At 47.2% G+C, this 21,211-nt stretch overlaps 1 protein-coding gene across 2 annotated transcripts in view; it reads left to right on the top strand.

Moving 5' to 3' along the window:
• SYNRG (synergin gamma) overlaps positions 1-21,211 on the top strand; it is a 131,326-nt gene that overhangs the window by 86,217 nt on the left and 23,898 nt on the right. The window lies entirely within an intron of this gene.

The raw sequence follows: 21,211 nt of genomic DNA, 5'->3' as shown, positions 1-21,211 counted from the left end.
ATATGTGTGTCAGTGGACAGCCTGCCTCAGAAACCTTCTCCGGAGCCAGATGTTGTCAGTAGCAGTTTCTTCTACGCCCACAGGAGTAGGGTCAGATTCACGCCTACATCTGGGCCTCTCTCTTCCTTTCCCCTAGCTGTTTGCAAAGATGTAATTTTAATGTTCTAGAAGGGAAGACTGCTCGCCCTATATCCAAACAGCAGGAATGTGAGGATGGTGGGAGTGTCCCACCGACAGTCACAGACTTGCGCAGAAGCTTCTGCCCAGCAGTGGCTTCGTAACCTTTTCTTGATCCATGACACCAATAATGGCTTGGCCTACCATATCTCACCATCCTGTGTGTAAACAATGGATGGACAGGGGTGGGACATGGGATGAATTATTTTTTGTCACTCTGGGGGTGACATGGGGGGTGGGGTTTGAGGGGTGGATGTGCTGTTGATTCATGCAATTATGCCATTTCAGTATTCATGGCTTATTCCCCTGTTCCTTTCTAAATGCATCCAACGTCCTACGCTGTCTTTTGCTTTGCTGCCTTTGGGTAAAAGCTGATGTGTTCATTGAGCTGTCAGTGATGATACCTCAATTCTTCCCACAAGGGTTATAGCTGATTCAGAGCCCATCCGTATAACCTTGTGATGGGAGAAAAGCAAGTCAGTCAAGAAAGAGAGTTAATGGAAACCAGGTGGTAAAAGTGAAATAATTTTAGAAAAGACAGAGAATGCCTTGGTTGTGTCTCAGTCTAAATTAATGCTCAGAGGTATATGATGCAAGCCTTGAACCAAATTATGTGCTGACTTGCACTGCGTAGAAGTGAGTTGGGTAACCTGGAGGATACGTCAGTGCACAATTGGGCCATCTGGTTTTCATTCCTGAAAATCGTCCATTAACTCAGAAACTCTAAGCTTTTGCGGGCAGGAACCATCTTATTTTGTTCTGTCTTTGTACAGTGCCTAACACAGTGGGGGCTCGATCCGTGATGGGGGCTCGTAAACACCACTGCATTCCCCAGTACAAATAAAACAGACTAGCCTTTCCCCAAGGTTTTAGGGTTGAGTTTACAGCATGACTCTACTCTGGAAACAGACTATGTGAACATGGCCTCCTGAAGTTCCACATTTATCATCTCCCAGTGAATCCATATCAGATCTGCTCAGTCAGCAAATATAAAGAATTCTCCACCCAGCAAATTCAGCCACAGATTTGAGAGTCAAGCTGGGTTCTTTGCTTCTCATGCATTGTCACTCGCAATTAATGTTCTGCAGGACAGCAGTGACCTGTGCACCCTCAGTGACACCAGTGTAATCTGGCTGCCATCAAAATATGCTCTCCATTGCCTTTGTTCGGTTTGCGCAGGCATAACTGATTGGAGCATAGTAAACAAGTCTGTGGATGGCACAGAAGAAAGAAGTAGACTCCAGCTGGCTGTCTCATAGCTGAATTGGCTTTGCAGGGTTAATGGAAGTAAAAAGCACACAGGGAGCAGGTCTCTCCACTAGGAGGGTGCCACTTCTTACAGAATCACTTGGAAGAGCAGACCTGCCCTTTTAAACTAGGCTCTTGGTAACTTATAACTGGTTATGTGAAACATCTTGAAAGTGATTGCAAAACCTTCGGGGGGGGGGGGGCCGAATGACATAATTGGATTCCTGTAGGTCCAGGTGCTTAATTAGGAGGCCGACCCTGATTTACATCGATCAAGGTAACCACAGGGAGCTGTAAGTTAGAAGGGCGCACAGAAGCATTAAGCACTCGCAGCGCTGTGTTATATCAGGACATTTGCACATCTCGGGTACAGTGCAAGATATGAGACCTGCTGCCCTGTGACTGTGTCCAAATGAGAAGTACAGCTACCTAGTTAAGGTATAGCTACCCTCTGACTACTTTCGCCATTCATCAGTGCAGCTGCAGGGCAGGGTTAGATGGCCTGGCGCATGAAAACTCCTGCTTCTGGCTTCCACTAGCGCTGCTGAGTGCTAGCATGGGAAATCCTAGTGAAGACTAGGACTAGAATCTCATTTCTTGCCTTGTGGTGTTACTCTAAAGAGCAGTGTGTCAGGCTTTATATTCAGGGTACATTTATAGATGGCTTATGAGGGTTAATGACTGATTAATAGATGGTAAAAGCATGATACAGACCTGTTGTAGGTGGTTAAAGGCCATCCACAGTGTATATTGTAGATGGCTATAAGCAATTTATTAAGCAGTTGAACTCTAGATATTGGATTAGCTCTCTATTAAAATATCTATTAATTGTGTGTGTTTCCTAGCCTAGATGCCCCTTTAATATAAAGCGTGGCTGAGCCAGGGGTGGGTCCACATGACGTGTGTTCCGTCCCCGATTGTCGCTGCTCTTTTGCCGTGCCAGGCACTCTGCAAAACAGGTACGAGGAGCTTGCGGTCTAGAGTTATACATGACCCAACAAGCAACCAGAAAGTGGGGCAGGCAGCAAGGCGAGAGTTGCGATAAGACCCTGCGGCTACTCTGTGCAGGCACATGCGCGTGGCGCGGGCTTTTCTCTTTCTCATTTAGCAGCCCTGGGTGGCACAAGCGAGAGGAGTTTTTGGGAGGGATTTTAATGAAGGGGTGTGGTTCGGGGATTTTTGGCGGCTGATGTTTTCTCCTCTGATCCAAAGCGTTCTGCATATGTGCTGCTTTGGAAATATCCCTCCGTAGTTACAGTAGTATCTTCCCTCTGAGCTAAACTGAGCTCTCCCACCATACGTTGTGTTCCCTGCATGCAACATCACATCCCTCCCCTCTGCTTTGAGGAACAGAACAGTCAGGGCTGCTTTTTTTCCCCACTTGACAGCTGGATCCTGCCAGCTGCTGACAACATCTCCCCATGGGGGAGTTGCAGAGGCAGGGAAAGTATTTAGGCTGGGGAGTAGAAGGGGGTGGTAACACAGCATGTGCTGATATTTACAAACTTCTGAGTGCTGCAGCCACTTGGCTCTGGCTGGGAGCTTCCCAAGGCAAGAAGCCAATGGATTTTTATTCGAACATAAAGGTTTGAAGCAGAATTGGTATTTATGAACTTCTGGCTTCAGGCCCAGCCTCCTCCTGTAAAGTAAGACACCACTGCCAGCATCATGCGTGAGAATGTCAGGCTTGGATTGGGCCAGTTTGCAGTGACCTAGCAAGTCAATACTTAGCCCTTGTGGCTGTATCGGGGGGCTCCAGAATCTAAACTTTCGTTTAAAAAGAAAAATAAGGTGAATCCGATGCAATAATGCAGTGATGTCTGCCTGAGTCTGCAGGCAGCCTAAAACACCCCAGCAGTGTAAACTACCCCATCTGTCTCAACTCTGAAGCCTAATGATGATTATTTAAATACCAGCATTGTTTCCCATTTCATTACTTGTCAAAATATGCAAAGAAAGGAGGAGGCCAATCCTATTCTGAAGTTGTGCAGCTCATTTTGTCCTTCCAATCTGAGAATCCCAATCCCATCACTACTTAATTTTTCCCTGGTGATTTGTAAACCAATGTCCAAGTGGCTTTCCCTTAGCCCTTGCTGAAATAACTTGATGAGGTGGGGCGAGCTTCTGTTCCCTGTATCTACTCTGAGTACTACTTTGCTCCATGATTAATCCCAGTTTCTTCAGTGGAACTGCTGCTGCAGTAAGGCGCTATTCAGCATCAACAAAGAGTCTGTTCCCTAATATTTAAACAATGAAACTGTAAGGGATTGGGGGTGTGTGTGTGTGTCTATTACAGTGTCCTCTGCTGGATAGAGTCAGAACTGCTCATCTGAGTGTCATAGGGCCTATATTGATCACTGCTAAAGGAGGATTCTCCTTTTAGTTCCAGTGACAGAGGGCAGTGTTTTGGAGCAAGAGGATCTGAGCTCTGTCATCTAGACAGAGCTCTGGCTCCTCTCTATCCCATTCCCACGCTGCTGTGACGTCCCAAGTATGCCTTACAGGGATAAGCATGAAATCCTAGGTGGCTACAGGATTTGTTACAACATTGAGTGGAAATGAGCTGGCACTTTCATGCTGTTTCTCCTCCAGATCAATCTCTAAATGCTACCAACTGCTCCTGAATATGCACATGCTAATCACCGCCCTTCTTTATTGGAGGATCTTTAAGTGTTTTGCCAGCGAAAGAATTGAGTCTCATGATCCACCTATCTGCCCAGTTTCACAGGAATAGAGGAACTGCTGCTATTTTAACCTTTGGATTGCTACCACCTCTGGAGCATAGGCAGCAGCTGTTAGACAAGCCTTGTCAAAGCTTCCCAGCAGTTCAGGACAGGAAGTGAGGAATCCCACCGACAGTTGAAAGAAGGGCAGGGTGGGGTGAGGGGGGCTGTTATGTGTGCACAAGACAGCCTCCAAAGTTAGAGCAGTAATAAACCATTATGAAACTCAGTCACCTCGTGACACCTGGCCTCCCACCTGCAGCAGTGGGTCTAAGGAATGAGGACACTCTCTCAGCAAGATTGGGGGAGGGGGATGCGTTTGGGGAGAGAGGAGGTGAAGCTAGTTTGAATCAATTATTTTTAAATAGGGTTTACACGTGGCAGCAAACGCTTCTCACGGTGCCATGCTGGGCCAAGCAAGGACAGGTCCCTCTTGCCCCTCGCCTATTCTGGGGTGCCCTGCAGATAATTCCCTGCCTGCTTAAGGCTTCACAAACTCCTGCTTGAATGGACAGTTGCTCAGAACTAACGGTGAATGAATTCCTCTTTTCTGATTAGAAATTCCTGGCCTTGCGAATTACTGCTTAAAACCCAAAAGCCCCACTCCTAACAGGAAGAGCCGTGCAGGCGGTGACATGGAATATTTGCCAAGGGGGGAAATCTAGATTCATTAGGTCCCTGTGCCTCCTCCACAAGGCACTGTTTGAGGAAGAGAAATTCCAGATAATCCAACCTCCCCGTCTGCCTTTTGTCCTGTTTTCTGAGCCAGCGAAACGATGATGCTGGTGAGAGAGGAGCTGCTCATACTGAACTGCCGAGAGCACTTGGCGGCCGTCTCCAACCACCATGTTGTGTTCACAGGGGAGGGGGGAAATGGCTTGTGGAGAAGGGATTCTAAATGTGAATCTTGGTGCTGGAACTTGGTTGTGTTCTGCTTGCGAAATTCACGGGGCATCTGTCTCCAGCTATATTTTTAGTGCTGTGATGCTTATATGGGGGGGTGGGTGTTGGGGGGGGGTGGAATGGGCACGCTACCATTTGAATTATTTCTCTTTACTTCCCAAACAGCAGGAGACCTGGTGCTGCAATCCAGAGATTTCTTTGTTATTTTGAAGGGCGGGAGCCACATCCGCCTAGCTCTCTGCCTTCACGTTTCCGATTTTCCGTTGGCTTTATGGACACACAGCATGTCCTTTTCGAAGCAATAAGTGAGCATGCATGGCCGGGGGGTGGGGTGGGTGGGAAACTTGTCATGTCCAATTTGATTTGCAAAAACAGGCCTCTGGGGAAAGAAAGCTAGGACGAGGCACTCCGATGGTATAGGTGGCTTTGTTTCTTGGGCCTAATGGCACTGGGAGCCTGGACTACCCATGCTGGTGAACCACTGCAGCTGGATGACTCTGCTGGAGTCAATGCATAGGTGCAACGACCAGGGGGCATATCTCTCCCTCTCAGCTAGTCACTGTCCCTGTCAAATCAGGTGCACGTCTACTGGTTTTGTTTGCGTTAACTGCAGCTCTTTGGACGTGGGGGCCTGCTGGCGCAGCATCAATGCTTGTTTACACTACAGCAAAGCTCAAGCACACGCGCACAGACTGGAAAGAGCCTGTCTCACCCGACAGGGCTGCACCTTTGAGCCTTCAAACCAAACCAAACTCTCACAATTTTAAAATGTCAACCAGGATTCGCTCCTGAATCAAAACGTGTGACACGCTGAATGGCTGCCCAGATTGATACAGAAATGGCCCGTGTGCAAAGCAGACCTTTTGGCCTGCGTGAATATTTCTGGTTTCAGTTTTGCTGGGGGTGTTGAAGGTGAGGAGAAAAAATTCTCTCAGCAGAGTCCCAAAATAGAGACTGCAAATGCTGTGCATGTGGCAAAGAAACGGCAGCTCTTCTGTCGGGCAGGAGGGAATTACACACCTGGGTTGATTCTCATCTCACTCCTGACTTGCACTGATGAAAGTTTATGGGTCAAATTCTCTCCCGCTGTAAACTGGGCCAGTATGCACCAGGAGAGAATTTGGCCCTCGCATAAAAGGAGAATCAGGTATTCACCTGGGACACACCATTGGGCCTGAAGGTGGACAGATGTGTCCCAGTGGTTCAGGTGAATGTAGAGGAATCTGTTCCCTGTTAACTCAGAGGTCAGTTGATGAAATAAATGATTAGAGAAGTGTAGGCCTGATTTGACATAAAGGTACCTCAACTGTATCTTTTCAATGCTATCCCCTGCACTTCTCCCATAGCCGCCTCATTATGGATGAGCTGGATGTGTAATGAGAGAACTGAGGGCACGTGCCAATATTCTGGGTTTGCAGAATGAAAGAAACTAATTTGCTGTCCAGTAGGAACAGATTATAATCCCTTTCCAATCTCATCCCCGCCACAAGACAGTCATTGATTATCAGACCTGCCCATAGCAGCGATCCTGACGCTGAGCCAGGGAAATAGATCCAGCTAGCAAAACTCAGAGGGATATTTGTAGTCAGAACTGTGCCAGATGTTGCAAAAGTGACACTGACCGTCTGTGTCAGCAGTCGCAGGTCTGAGGTCAGCCTTTACGAATCTGGCCACTACTTTGTGTCGTGATTTCCAGTGTCCCTTCAGGTGACCCCCCCGCAAAAAGCAAAGTGAGCACCCCAGAGAGAGCCAGAAATCAACTGTGTTGCGATTAGGTGGCTGCTGTGTCTAACTTTAGTAAGGCCCTTAGATGCTGCACTGAGGAAAGGGGAGAAACAAAAGCTCTCTGTTTCTATAGTAAGGACAAGTTCCAAATTCTGAACTTGAGTGCCCTGGTGTAAATCTGGAATAACTACATTCCCTTCAGTGGGGCTGCTCTGGATTTACACTGTGAGCAGAATTTGCCCCACCCTGTTTACCTTGGGCTAGATTGTGCAATCATCCCTCATGTGGAGAAGCACTTAGTCACTCAAATAGACCTATTAGTTTAAGTGAGTCTATTTGCATGAGAAAAGGCTTCACAGTTTTGGCCCCTTGGAATTACATGCCAGGGATAAGCAGCAGCTTTGTGCAATTGGCATGGACAGCCTATGGGTCATACGCCTCACAAACTTTAATGCGTTCATCCTCACACCCTCCCTGTGAGACAGAGCAGTGCAATTATCCCCATTTTACAGATTGGGAGCTGAGGCACAGTAAGGCTAAGGGAAAATTGCGTCCCCATGCAGCAGAAAGAGAGACTGGACCGGCTGTTGCAAGCGCCTAACCTGGAGCCCCAGCCTTGGGTTTGTGAACTGCAGAGGGGTTTTTTCAAAGGCACCTAGCAAGACTTTTTTTTAAAGTGCCTATCCGCTCGCCATGTTACACTAGCAAAGCAAAAGGAACTTTAATTAGAGGAGCTCAACTTGAAACCTTCCCTTGGTCATTTTGATGTGATGGCACCTGCATTAGATAAACTCCTACAGAAGACACTCAAGCCCTGTTCACCCCAGTGAACATCTGCACCCCATCCGCCCATCCAATGGAATCTAGTCACTGGCCCCACAATCCAGGCAGTGTAAAACAGTAACAGGCCACAGGCACCCTGCTGTTCAATTCGGCCAGTCATGGGGGCCAGATCCTCATCCAGGCCTAGTGGACCCAAAGGGAGTTTATCCTGAGTCAGGACTCAGTAAGGATACCAAGGTTTCATGGTATTTGTTCTCTCTGTCCACTAGCCTCCAGGAGAGTGTGTTGGAGTCTCAGTTACATTAACAGTGGAGGATCTAGTATGTAGCTTCTTCCCTGCGGGGAAGCTACGTAAGGCTCCGTGGCGTTAACTGCAGCCTCTGCTACTTCGTGGCATGGGGGAAGGATCCCTTCTCCCCACTCCCATCCCTCACTGCGTTGGCCTGGCTAATCAGGTTGGGCAGATGATTGGTTCCAAAACAAGTGCAAACCAGCAAAACTCCCATTGACTTCCAAGATACAAGAGAGAGCCCCCAGAGAAGTAAATGCCCCATCCTTCATGGCTTTGCCCCAAATGAGCAAGGTGTTGGCCAGAGCACTAGAGGTAGCCTAGGGGAGGAACCTTCTTGCCCTCACAGAAAGAGGCGGAGGGTTAGCTCAATCTTGCTTCACCTGTAACTATAATATAGGCAGCAGCAAACATCTATCGAAAGTGCCCTTCCTGCCCCAGCCTAGGCTCTGGAGGAGGATTACACATGCCACGAAAAACACAACCCTACTAATGGTTTCAGAGAGTTTTACAAACGTGACTTAAAATAGCATCTGCAAGCTGCAAATGAACCGTGCATCAAAGTGGGTATCACATAAAGTACAGGCATTTGGCAGAACATAAATTAAAACAAGGTTAGACCAGTTTAAGAACGAACAGTTTCAGTACAGGTATATTCTATCTAAATACCCCTATAGTTATGGATACATTTTGAGATTCAGCTTCCTTACTCAAGGGCAGTAACATCTGTTGCGGCTTTAATTGTAACCATTAAAATAATACTCCTGGGTTGGACATCTTGCTGGGCAGTTTCATTAAGAACTTCCCTATAAATGTCAGGTGGGTTTAAGGAGGAAAAATACATAACCAGGAGACATTTACTTTTTTATCTTTTGCAACCCCACAAAATAAGCCCATTCCCTCCTGCATAGGCAGGGTAGCCTGGCTGATTGTCTAACACCCCTGGGAATTACACTGGCAGTGGACAATATCCCTCCCCTCCTTTTCCAGTTCCTCCTTTCTCTCTCTTCCCTCCCAGCCAGTTGTACCTTTAGGCAATATACTGACAGCACAGAGAGGAGTCCCCTCTGGGAACTGCACACACAGTTGATTTTTTCACATTAGGCCCCTGTCTTTTCAGACATGCCTCCTTGATATCACTGGGAAAATGTACACTGGAGACTGCCAGGCATGTGCAAACTCCAAGCAGTAAGACAGTGGTGGAGGCAGAGGAGGGGCAGCTCTGACACTGCTGGGATCTTTTTGTCTTCTCCTCAGAGGCCCCCTTGACCGCACTTCATGGTGGAGGCTTGTTGTGGTCAAATTTCCAAATGGACTGGCGTTTATTAATGGACTAAACTCAGATTATCTCAGCAATTACCTAGGGTTCCTATTCAATTCCCCCCACCTTTCCCTCAAACCCACCCCCCCGTGCTGTCTGACTTCTTAACACCAGGGCTGAATATTTGTTCACTGATGCATTTAATATTTGTTACAACTGACATATATAATTTTGCACACAGCTTAACATCTTGCCCAGCACCAGGGTAGTGCACCTGAATAATACCATCCAGATCAGTTTAGTTTCTTTAAGAGTTCATCTCTGGAGCCTCAAACGTCCCGCTGTTTTGTGTTTCTCTCTTACCTTGGTGTTGGGAGATCTCGACAGGGTCCCCAGCAGCTCCCTTCCTAGGTTGCTTCCTCTCCACAAGAGCAGCTGTGGTCCAGACCGTCCCAGGGCAGGGTGATGAATGAGCAGCACTTGTCCCTTCCTGGGAATGTCTCCCTGAGCTGCTGACATCTGATCTCACGGCTCCCAGCCGGTGATAGCCCCTCCTTCTTTCCCCTCCCCTCAGTGTTAGCAGCTCTGTGTGTGTGCGCGTGCGTGCGTGTGTGTGTGTGTGTGTGTGTTACCAAGATACTGCTCAGCTCGCCTGGCTCTTCCCCAAAGCCGAGTGAGGCCAACTCATGAGTGGCTGTCTGTTAAAAGGACAGCACTTCTTCCTAGGGAATAAGCAGCTGAAGGCTCAGGATCCAAGTCCATTTTCTCTTGTGTCCATGTACAGTCATTGTCCCCTACAGGCAGTTCTGGAGCCTCTTAAACTCCTATTTTGATCTGATTGGCACCCTTAGAGATGCATTCACCTGAGCGTGCTTTTATGTGCGATTAGCTTTCGCCTGCTGCCCTTCACAATTTAAAAAACACACCCGTTGTGGACGGCTTCCTGGGCAAAATCACAGCAATATGACATGGCTTTTATGTGGCACTTTACAGACGTTAGCCGGTTAAAGCTCCTCACTTCTGTTCGGCAGATCAGTATCCTTGTCCCTATCTTACAGAGAGAGGAATTGAGGCACAGACTTATCCAAGGCCAACCAGATAGTTGGTGGCAGAGCAAGGGACAGAACCCTACATCTCCCAGCTCTGTGGTTTAACCACTGACCATGCGTCACTTTAACCTGACATCGCCTGGTTCGGTGTTGGCATTTTTCTCCATGCAGATTAGACACTGGAAACAAGAGCGCAGGAAAGAGAGATGAGAGAGTGCACGATTATTCCACTGCAGAAATGGGCAGCCAGCTACTACCTCCTGTCCCTTCACCAGTCTCCTGGTTAAGGCACTGGACTGAGCGTCCGGTGGATACGGTCCAGTTCCCAGCTCCATCACGTACACCCTGCGTGACAAGCCACTGAGCCTCTCAGGGCCTCAGCTCCTGATCCCCAGAACGTCACAGTGGTTGCGGGAGGTCTCTAACATTGCGGCGATGAGCACTATGGAAATCCCTTCAGGGAGTGGCTAGATGGACGAGTGTGTGTTTCTAAAATCCAAATGGAGTCCAGATTGCACTGAAGTTGTGTGGGCCAATATAACAGGGGCTAGTATGATCTTGAAAGTTTATAGTATGGAAAAACATTAGTCTCACTGAAAATTCAGATGGGAAAGCATGCCCCTAGAATGCTGGCACATGGCAAGCTTCAGAGGCTGGGATATATGTGGTTTAGCTACAGCCTCCAAAGCATTAAGACATTTCCCCCCCCTCCCCCCCGGCCCCAAGCCTATTTGCTTTATAGCAGACAGAACTCTTCCTTTAAACCCTGCCTCTACAGTGAAGAATCGCAACACCTACCATGTGGAGGTGGAAGAGGAGCAAAAATAGAGAAATTAATTTTAAAATTGGGAGAAGTGTGTGCTTAAAGAAAGTCAAAAGGTCAAAAAAATGTGAATTTAAGAATTTTTTAAAACTGAGAGCCTGATTTACTCCTGTGCTCCCCCAGATTTACAGTGACTTAATTATTGACTTCAGTGGCGTTACGCCATCTTAAAGTTGGAGGAAAGCAGTGGCATGAAGCAGGCCCTTCATGTAAAATTCACGTTCGCTCTTGCACGTCTTTCAAAGAACAGTTGTGGTGGGTGAGTGTACGGCCTGGAGGCGCAGCGGCTCTTGTGAGTGTGAGCGAGAATATACTGCATGAAGTCTCATAGCCTGTGATTGCATACGTATGTACGAAGTTGCACTGTGTATTAAATCCTCGCTTGCACACAAGCGGTCCTGGACCGATCAGATACTGTAAGGGGGGGTGGGGGACAGGTCTCCTGAATGTGTATGTAATGATAATCAAATGGTTACTTTCCCTCCAAGCAATGCAAGGTTTTCAAGATCTGAAGATCTTTTCACACTATCTTGCGACAAGCCCCATGAGAGCCTGGACTCTGTGTTTGTGCTCTGCCTGACCTTGGTTGGGGTTTTTAAGCTACCGTAATACAAATAATTATTAGTAATACACATGTTGATCTTTCCAACAGCCTGGCTGGATAATGTGAGTGGAGGACAACAATCTGGGGGCTCAGCCTCTCATAATCTGATACAAAGGAGTAACGTCCCATCAAACAATTAAAGACCTCTACATTTCATGCCCAGTAATCTGACCCTGGGCCCACTCCAAATTATCATTTAACCAGCATTGTGGTAAATACCTAGATGGCTCAACATGCAGACTGCCTGGAAGCCTCCCTGCCGGTCGTTATCATTTGAACGCCCATACCACAGCACGTGGCAGTATAAATATTAACACATCTTGTGCTTTTCAATCCTTGTGCCTGCTGAGAGCCTCTTGCCTTGTTCATGTGCATTAGAGAAGTCCAATTTACCAGAGAGAACCTTTGGAATCCTTTGAATAAGGGATACAGCCAATTAACGGGGTGCTAGAGTTAAAAGGAAATGTCAAAAGCCCCCTGTGCATGGGAGGGAAATACCCTGCATGTGTGCACGCATACTGAAAACCACAACCAGTGACTCTGAATACAGGATGTGAGTAAGCGCAAGGAAGAGGTCATCTGGGTGACATTCTGACAGCAGGCTGAGCGTTGCTACAATGGTCATTTTCTCCTCCACCCTTGTTAGCCCCAATCAGAGCTGACCCAGAGAAGTGGGAAGTAAAGCTCTGGAACTTGAAAGCACTGAAAGCACTAATCTGTTGCCACCTTCTCAGAGATGTCGACTAGCTCTCTGCTTACTCACCTGCCTTTACACTTTTTCTGAACCTTTTCACGTCTTATTCCCCACCCGCCGCGTCCCTTTTTATCATGTTGCTCTGATTTCCCTGTGCTTCGACCAAGAGTGGACACCTGCATTTTGTTCCTAGGCAGAACTGTAAATACAACCTGGAGTTTTTAGGACAATATCACCTTTCTTCAGCCATGCTGGAGGTGTGATAATTGATTTCCTGGTGAGGGCCCGATGCACCCACCGCTCCCTCTTGAAGACCTGACTGAGGAACATTGTATGCCCAATACAACAAGGGAAGAACCAAAGGATCACCAAAAACTTTGGGGCAAAACACTTGAGGTTCTGGCCTCTGTCACATCAAGAGCTGACTTTTGAAAGCCAGTGGGGTTACAAAGGTGTACCAGTGCAGGATGTGCCCCTATGGGATGAAATGTAGCCTGAATGTAAACCAGTTGAAGGCACTGCAATTACATTAGGGTTGCTCCTGTAACAAAATTCCACAGTCCTGGTCCAAAACACGAGCAGGCCGCAATCGTGCGACCGCATGGTTTGGGCTGTTACTGTAAAATGCCAGGGTGCGTTTCTGAAGGGTGGATTGAGCCCAGGATGTAGCTGGTCATTAGCTTAATCATCAGGCTGTCTTCTTGCCATCGCTCTCTAATCCGTGGCTGACACAGGGGTTATACAGGCAGTCTAAGCTGTGAGCTGACTGCTGCTCGCCACACCCAGCCCATGTCACCATATAGGAAGGAATCCAACTCTCTGCTCCAAAGCTGCTATTCTCCAGTTTCCATGGTTACGCAACAGTTTCCCCCATCTCCACTGGCTAGAATGCCTGCAGAGCCCTGGGTCTCCATGTGATGGTTGGCTGCCTCGCATTTGGATACCGAGCAGCAGGCTCCCCACAAGACACCACCTTTCTGCAATGCACATCGATAGTGCCGGGCTGCCTTTATTGCCTTGTTTTCCTGGGTCCGGGAGAGGAGTGTGACTGAGAGCTAGAGCAAAGGTCGAAGAGTCAGGATCCCTGGGTTCCCTTCCAGACCCCACCGCTAACCTGCTGTGATGACAAGTCACTTAACTGCTCTGTGCCACAGTTTACCCAGCTTCAAAATGGGGATAATATGAAGACCTGAACAGTGGTTGCACTTCGGTAGTCAACACTTAGCCACGAACTACCAGACACAGCCATAGGGGAGAATAGACATTTTCCCCTTCTACTTTGGCATCCTGCAACCCCCACGCTTACTACCCGTGAGAAGTGCTGGCTTTCCAATAGTGGCCACTGTACCTACCTACCAGTGCTGTTAAGCTGCTTAATAGCAGTAATTCACTGTAAAGCGACTCAGATCCTGGCCGGAGAGGCACCCTTATGTTAAAATTTGCTATGTTGGGCCCTATGATCTCGCCTTTTGCCCTTGCCCTCTTACAGTTGGGCTGCTCTCTCCCCTTTATAATTCCATCTCCTCCCCTTCCCCCCCACCTTGCATCACCCTATAGCATTCGGTGACCCCAGCAGGCACCCATAGGGGGGCAGTAAATGATCTTCCCAGGGCAAATCCAACACAGGAGCCAAAGGCCAGGTTTCATTAAATGCAAGGTGACAGTGTAGTGCAGAGAGAGAACCCTGAGCAGTTCTTCAGGGGTATGACTTGTTAATGGAAGAAAACGCATATTGATTTAACAGTTGAGGAATATAGGTCACCCTCTGGGGAGCAAGGGCAGAATTAGTTGTTAAACCTGGCGATTTGCTAGTGGCCAACTGAAGCAAGGGGCAAAAGCGAAGGTTTATCGCTGATCAAATGTGCTGAGATCTCTAAAGTGCTGCAAGGGCCTGCTACTCTCCTGGTTATTCATGCGGAAGGGAGGGGAAGAAGAGAGACTGGCTCAGATACCCGCTGTATTATTCAGAAAAATGGCTGGAGCATCACTTAGGCCCGAGTGGAAAGGAGCTGGTGTTACATAGGAGTGGCCTGTAACATACAGGTGCCACTTCCATATTGTTGAGTCACTAAATGATTCACAAAGGGTAAAGCAGGAGGTACTTATTTAGCCCGGGTATGTGTCATGTGGCGTCTTTGTTCCATGTTGGTGTCTATAGATGTTTGGTGTCTTAGTTATCTTGTGTCAATGGCAAAAGATCCCTATGAAAAGGCCTGGTTCTCCTCTTACTCAGAAGTAGTGTAAATCTGTTGAGAGACACTGGCATAAGCAGGTTCTGAATCAGGCCCAGCGCCTACAGAAATCCTCCTGAAATATTGTATTCAGAGGGACCAAATAACCAGTGCTATCAGACCCCACTTCCAGCCCCTCCTTCTATGGCCTTCATCCTTCTTTTGAAAGCTTCAAATGCTGAGGAAAATCTTTACCCACTCCCCCATAACTTTTACCCCTTGCTGCCAGGCTCTTGTTCATACAGGGCCTGACCCGAAGGCAGTGGAAAGATTCCCACTGACTTCAGTGGGTTTTGGCTCAGACCCATATAGGGCCAGATTCTGCAACGTACTGAGCACCTTCAGGTACCACGCAATGGGGATTGATGAGTGAAGAGTAGGGGAATTGAGGCTGCTCAGCACTTCACGGGATTGGAGTCCACACATGTTTTACTACCGTACACAGGGTTGCAAGTAGAAGGCAATTAGAAGAGGCAGGTGACTGTGAGATGCCAGGGATGGAAGCAACTACTTAGTCCTTGCACCAGACTGGTGTCCATTTGTCAGAAGCTGGAGAAACAGACAGATCAGCTCAATGCATTCCCTATCAGGGCCCTGCAACACCACTGAGAGCTGGATTTCAAGGACAATGTTTTATGGCAAAAGCCTTGGCTTCACCATGGCTGCGCTGTCTCTGGCCACTGCCCACTTGGGCTCTTCCGAGGTGAGGTAAGCTCGTGTTCCTTTACAATAGCGGAGGTGCAGGACAGTCTGACCGAATGATGCTGCCAGAAGCAATTTTCCACATGGATCTGGCCCACAGGCAAGTGAACTGTCCCCTCTGCACCACCAAGCCCCTCCTGGGAACAGAGTTGCCCAGAGACTTCAGCTACCTTTGCTTAACCCTGCAAAAATCTTGGAGCCTGATTCTCTGTTGCCTTGAACCTTCATCTAGCTAGTTACATCCGTGCAAAATGGGTGTAGTACATTGCTATTCTGAAGGGGTGGCATTTTACACCCCTTTGGCACCGGTGCAAATGACTCTTTGTGATACAGGGCACTGGAAAACTGGGGCCGTGATATCTGAAGCTGATCATTGCATTCAGCAAAGTGAGAGGCGCTGCTATTTTCAGCATCCATTCACCCGTCTCCAATAGATTCCTTTTATGGGGGAATATTATTTCTTAATATTCAATTTTCCAAAATGCAATACCCAAAAACACTGTCCATAACTGTGATATATAAACACACACCCCCATTCAATAGCCTCCCCTGACCAAAAGCTTCCAGCAATCTTATACTGCAGCTTCTAAAAAGCAGAAAAGAGAATAAAGGTCAGTACCCCATTGACTCCACTCTGCAGTCACTCTTCTCCACTTCCCCTATCTCCCTTCCACCCCCATCTCCTCCCTTCATCCTAACCAACCAGCCATACCCCTTGGAGCTTAGACAAAGGGCTCGTCTTCACCGCAGTTAACCTGAGTTCCAGCTCAGAGTTCCCCCCAACTTGAGTCTGGTCCACGCACAAAACCCCTTCCCTCGAGAGTGGTGGTGCTTTTCACTTGAGTGAGCCAGCCTGCTGGCCAGTTAAGGGAGTAGGCTGCAGCTCAAGTTAGAGGGGAATCCGAGGCAAAGAGATGAAGTAGCTTGCCCAAGGTCTCACAACAGGTCAGCAGCAGAGCTGGGGATAGAACAGCGATCTCTGAGTCTTAGTCCAATTCTGTATCCATTTGCCCACGCTGTTTCCTGCGTGCCTCCCTGACTGTGATTAGATGAGTTGCTAGAGCACACGTGAGTCTATGCCCAGTGCATGGCGGAGCGAATGGCTGGTTCTCCCTGGCAGCAGTACCCTCTGCGCCACAGGGCAGTATCCGAGCCCTCAATGAGCTGATGTCTCAGTGCAGAGCCATTGGCTAGCATTACCAGCGCTACAGTATCACAGACCATTTTTGCCTTTCCATCTTTTTGAAATCTTGAACTTGAATGACGGAGACCAAGACTCGCCTAAGTGACTGATTAATTATTTTTGGGTGCCTCTTTTCCCTGGTGCCAAATGTGAACCATCTGTAAGGGGCCTGATAGTCAGAGGGGCAGGTGCTCAGCACATCCTGAAAACCGGGACAGCTAGAATCTTTCAATGTACCAAAACACACGAATGCTTCTGTAAAACCTTTCGACCCAGAATGTCAAGGGGCATGGTTCTGCTATGGTACTTCCAGATTAGATTTCCAAGTCTTGTTTTCTTTGATGAAAGGCTTAAATAATGGTGAACGTCTGAGTCCACCTGACACTGATACATTTTTAAACAATTCCTCCTTTGGTAATGGGGTTTGGTTTTTTCCACATGGATGGAGTGTATGAAATCTAAGGAAATATCAGCATTACCAACTACTATTACTTGTATTGCAGTCACTCCATGCATAGACCAGGAAACCATGGTGGCAGGTGCTGTACAAACACAGAACCAAAGGCAGTCACTGCCCCAAACAGCTAGAAATCCGATCATTTAATTTCTGATGCATGCCTCAAAATAACCCCTCACTTCATAGTGTAGGCCATGGCTATCGTGAAAGCTCCTCCTTGAGCCTCATCTGATTCCACCTTGTTTCTAGGGATCCTACAAGCCCGTCCTAGGTCAATCTGAGATTCTTTCTGAGAGGCCAGAGCTCGTAGAATTCTTTCCCTTCAGATCTATATCAGCCCGTCCCTCCCCACCGAAAACTTCCCCCTCCAAAGGCGATCTTATTTATTGTCTCACAGTAGTGATGCAAACGGGAATTGGGGAACCATTGCGTTAGGTGATATACACACCAAAACAGACTCCCTGCCTCTAAATGCGTATGGTTTAAATAGATCACATAAGTATGATAATTGTTAGCCTTTTCCTTCCATTCTCTCTCTCCTGTCTGATGTCTTAGGTTTGAGGCTGAATTTTTTTCCCCTTCCCCCCCATTTTTCTCTCTATAGTACTTATCTGCACCCCCTTTTCATATTTCCTGAACATCTTTAATATATTTATCCTCAACACCCCTATGAGGTAGACAGATGCTGTTGTTCCATTTCACAGATAGGGAAATAAGGCACAAAAGAGACTAAGGCCCAGATCCTCACAGGTATTTTAATCACCTAGCTCCCCATGAAATCAATGGTTGTTAGGTGCCCAAGTGACTTACAGCAAATCTGTGGCAGAGCAGGGAACTGAATGCAGATCACCCAAGTCCTAGGCTAATCCCCTGACCCCTGGATCATCCTTCTGCTCTGATGATATATAATGAAGAATTTGAGCTTGTGCCTAAACAATGTCTAGACTTCATAAGCTCTTTCCCATTCCATTTGAACATGACAGGGTCGAACAGGCTGCCGCAAACCAGCACTGCTACAGGGAGAATGGATGCAAGTGTTGCCTGGATAGTTAACATAGGCCCAAGGAGAAGCAATCAGCGTATGGAAGGCAAATAAGTCTGCCTGGAGAAGAGACAGAAAACATATGGGCGGAATGGTTTATTAGAAAATACACCCATGCAAACAATTGGAGACGGTCTTAACCATTGAAGGTAAGTCTGCACAGCATTCTGGAGTCCCAGCTCAGGCGGACACACTCAAGCTAGTGGGGCTCATGCTCTAAAATAGCTGTCCGGATGGCGCTTTGAAGTTGTCTCAGGCATGAGCTCAGGCTCTGAAATATTGAAGGGGGGGGAGGGGGTTTGGACCCCGAGCTCCAGCCTGAACTGCATCTTCCAAGTGCTGTCCATACAGCTGCTTTTAGAGCATCAGCATAAGCCCTGCTAGACTGAGTCTGTCAATGCAGGATGGTGGGCTTGCTCCAAAATGCTGTGTAGACATACCTTAACGCTCTCTTTAAGGGACCAGATCAAAGTGAGCTGTAGATTTGAAGCTAGGTAGCAACATGCTTGGAGTCTATATTCTGTTGTGTACATCTAAGAACCACTTTCCCTGAACTAATCAGCAGGCTTCTTCCTTTCCCATAGAATGCTCAACTAGTTTGTTGGAACAGCGAAGAAAAATGCCAGCAGGCACATTCACTATGGATGGATTTTCTTCTTTTGCCTTTAAGTAAAACACAAGCAGGTTTTTGTTTATCTTGTATGTGCAAAGCTGTAGTTCTAGTCTGCCAAGATTCTTGTCACCAAAATGAGATGCTTGAGATTTCACTATCACCTACCTGACTGGAACTGGAGTAGCCACTAAAACCAGGGATTTCACGTGACTATTATTTGTATTGCAGTGGCATGTATGAGCCCTACTCAACTATCAGGGCCTTATTATGCTAGGAGTTGTACGAACAGTAAAAGCATGGTGTATCTGCCACAGAAAGCTTACAATTTTAGCTCCTGATTCAGCAAAGCATTTCAGCATGTGCTTGGTTAGCACGACTTCCGTTATTATAAGCAATAACCATTTAAAGCACTGGTGTCTTTTATGGCAGAAAAATAACATGCCCAAAGCAGATTTATGTTCCCCAAAATCATACCATGTAAACCCAGTTATTAATAGTGATTAAGAAAGCTTAGTGATGGAAGCAGCCATGGCCTCTCCTAGTTACCTGAGTTCACGCATAATTAGTATTGCAGAATCCCAGCGAGGCATGTTAACCAAAACTGGCCTGCTTTCCCATCTTACCCAAGCCTTGTTCCTTATTTAACCTCTCATGTTCACCTGAGTCTCTAATTAAGCCAACTGGAATCCTGAGCGGTGAGTTCACAGTATAATAATAATGCCTAGCATTCCTATAATGCCTTCCATCTGAGAACCTCCCTGTATGCTTAGTGCGTTCAGTCTCATCACCCTGATGAGGTAGGTTTTTATTATCCCTGTTTTACAGGCGGGGTGGAAAATGAGGTACAGAAGTTAAAATCAAGGTTTTTCCAAAGCAACTGGTGGCTTTTTGTGTGTGTTTCTGAGGGAACCAACTTGAGAGGTCTGAAAGGAGTGCCCAGGACTTCCTGAAAATCAGGCCCCTTTAGTGTCTCAAGTTGGAAGCAGGGCACCCAAAATCCCTACTCGCTTTGGAAAAGCTTGGCCTAAGTGACTTGCTCAAGGTGACAGCAAGTATGGGAGAAATGGAACCCAGGTCTCCTAAGGCCTGTGTTAACTGCTAGACTACACTGCCTCTTTAATTTACCAGAGAAAAATAAAATGACAAACTTGGCTGCTGTGATTGGGGTTCTGGTTTCCCTTGGGTCACTGTACTGGCCTAACTGATTGGAAAAGAAGAGTAGAGTAAACAACGCCATATTCATGGCAACTGTAACTTTTCATTATTGCTAATTATTTGGATAATGCCAGAGCCGTGCATGGCACGTTTCAGTACAGATAAAGAGCGTGTCCCTCGCCCAAACGGCTCACAATTAAAGGAATACTAGAACGGACTGGAAAAGCGAGGACATATATCTTGCAAGCAACAAAAGACTTTGGACTTATTTTGTTTGAGCCCTGAAGGATGTGGTTTTGAAAGAGAAGGGAGGAGGTGGAGTTCAAGCATTGCCTGAAAGAAGGCACTGAGGTGCACAGTGGAGACAAGCTCAAACTGGGGCTGAGCAAAGAGGGCATCAATGCAGGAAGGGATTCAGCTGTGAAGGGCCTTTTTGTTACTTCAGAATGGGGTGGGGAGCAGAGGGAGGAAAGACCACAAATACAGCTGAAAATCTAGAAATGTCCATGTGCTCTGACATGTCCTACCAGGACAGCCATGGGAATCGGAGAGAGATTGTTACATGTTTGTTTTTGGCTTGTTTCTGTTTGGGCTAGAGCTCAAACATTCAAAATAACCATAGGAACAGCAAACATTAATGTCGTTATAAAACCTGCCGCAAGCACACTAGAAATCCCCTTACTGCCCAGATTGCAAGATTGTCTGCAAAAGGGGAAAACAATATGGTTTCTTGCTACTTTTGTGGTGTATAAAGGAGATTTACAAGTCCCCCACACCGTTCCCCCTGTCTTGTTTTTTTCTCTTTACCTTGGCAATGTTGAATCTCCACTTCCCTAGTTTTGGTTGAGGTCTCCTTGGTAGAACTGGAGTCAGTGTCCTCTCCGTTCTCATTTAAGGGGCAGAACTGTTGACTCTTACACAGATCTCTTCTCCCCGGTGTTTTCAGGTGGTTGAGTTAAATAGGCATGAACAGAAACCAAAAGCTTTGAAACAGTGAAGACTCCTCTCAGTTGTTCAGCTTTCACTCTTGGCATTTGTGATGTCATAGTGCTAACAGCACTAGGAGATGTTGGGCCAGATTCTCAGACATGCTCAGCTTCCTTTGAGCCTCTCTTGTGGTACAAAGGGGATGGAATCCAGTTTTAACTCCCCTGCTGGAGACACCATTCACCAGGGAGTCCCTATAAGGTGTAGAAGCAGTGTAGTAGGTTCCTGTTTCCCTTCCCAGTCCCCGAAGCAGGGCTGAAGAGGGTCTGGGAGAAGGATTGGCTGCAGCACATTATGCTCAAGCTACAGATATGCTCAACGGGCAGATGATGCCTTAGAAACCAGCTGGCCCTCAGGTGTCTCTAAACTACATCATGGTCTGCCTTAGGGAAGGCAATCAGAAAGCAGTAACAGGCTCCATGATGCCCTCTGCCCCCACAGAAGCCAAGTGCAGCAAAGAATATGGTCCAGTGTTTAAGAAAAAACAAAAGACCAGAATTGTATTTCTACTGTAAGAGAGACAAGCAGGAAAAAAAGCTTCTCAAATTATTGTTTTTCCTCC

This window comes from Eretmochelys imbricata, chromosome 17, assembly GCF_965152235.1.
Source record: "Eretmochelys imbricata isolate rEreImb1 chromosome 17, rEreImb1.hap1, whole genome shotgun sequence".
NCBI classification, from domain to species: domain Eukaryota; kingdom Metazoa; phylum Chordata; order Testudines; family Cheloniidae; genus Eretmochelys; species Eretmochelys imbricata.
This window is presented reverse-complemented; position numbering and strand designations above follow the sequence as displayed.